Genomic DNA, 1,457 nt, shown 5'->3' with positions numbered 1-1,457 from the left:
AGAGAAGATTAGCATGGCCCCTGCGCAAGGATGACACGCAAATTCGTGAAGCGTTCCATATTTTTTTCATTCCTTCTTAAAAGGGGGAATCAAATACCCACGGGAGGAGTTGCAAATTTTTTTTCTTATAACCAGTTTCCTACTGGGAATATTTATCCCACTGGGTGTTAATGACATTTTGTGTTTTGTTTGTTTACTGACTATTTTAGTTACATGGCTGAACTAACTCTCACAAACCTGTTCCCTTCATTGAACACTACTTCTATGTCCCTGGCCAATTCTTCTCCCAGTCCTACCTTTCACCTTTATGGCCCATCAGTCACCCCTATCTTAGCAAAGGCCACTTACTAGTCAGGATTATAACTGTGGCCATTGCTTCTCTTAGCATTTTTATTTTTAGCCAGCACAGATTTCAGCTTCTTCACTCTCCCAGTATATGATTCCTGAAAAAAATTTACAATTTCTTGAAGACTGAGGAATTTAGTAGTTACATGGATGAAGAGAGAAGCACATCAGCTCTCTTTGGAACATCTTTCCTCTTGCCAGGACTGTTAAATGGCAGCTTCCACAAGATCAAAAATGCTAAGAGAAGCAATGGCCACAGTTATAATCCTGACTAGTAAGTGGCCTTTGCTAAGATAGGGGTGACTGATGGGCCATAAAGGTGAAAGGTAAGACTGGGAGAAGAATTGGGCAGGTACATAGAAGTAGTGTTCAATGAAGGGAACAGGCTTGTGAGAGTTAGTTCAGCCATGTAACTAAAATAGTCAGTAAACAAACAAAACACAAAATGTCATTAACACCCAGTGGGATAAATATCCAGAGAATCTGCACCATATCGTTGAAAATGTCAACTTTTCATCAATCCTTGACAAAGATGAAGCGTCAGAGTCTAAGTCAAGTAGCAACAGAAAAATTTAAAAGACTTGTGATAAAGTCAGCGAGTTATTAATTTAAACAAACAAAACACAAGAGAAACTTAGCTCCAGATGGCCTTACTGATTGATTTAACCAATTTTTCAAAGAAGAATGAATACTTCTCTGGTTTCATGCTGTGGCTGTAACAAACACTATGTTGGAAAGCAGCTTTGGGAAGAAAGGATTTATTCGGCTTATGCTTCCTAGACCCAGTCCATCACTGAGGGAAAGTCAGGACAGGAACTTGAATAGAAACTGTGGAAAAATGCTATACTATGCCTCATTCTCTGTCTTATTCTCTTGATCATGTCCATCCAATTTTATTACACAATAACCCAGGTCCATTTGCCTACTGGGTTGGGCCCTCCCACCTCAATCATCATTTACAATAAAAATATTTTTTGATTTTTTATTAGATATTTTCTTTATTTACATTTCAAATTTTCCTCTGAAATCTCCCCTATCCTATCCTCCCTCCTGCCCCTGCTCACTAACCTACCCACTCCCTCTTCCTGGCCCAGGCATTCCCCTATCCTGGG

The 1,457-nt window shown here is 39.5% G+C and overlaps 1 pseudogene; it reads left to right on the top strand.

Annotated features, from left to right (window-relative positions):
• LOC116071642 lies at positions 1 to 65 on the top strand (annotated as a pseudogene).
• The last annotated feature ends 1,392 nt before the right edge of the window (positions 66 to 1,457 follow it).

The sequence above is a fragment of the Mastomys coucha genome, unplaced genomic scaffold (genome assembly GCF_008632895.1).
Source record: "Mastomys coucha isolate ucsf_1 unplaced genomic scaffold, UCSF_Mcou_1 pScaffold22, whole genome shotgun sequence".
In the NCBI taxonomy this organism is placed as follows: Eukaryota; Metazoa; Chordata; class Mammalia; order Rodentia; family Muridae; genus Mastomys; species Mastomys coucha.
Note: the sequence above shows the minus strand (reverse complement) of the source record. Positions and strands in the feature narration are given on the sequence as shown.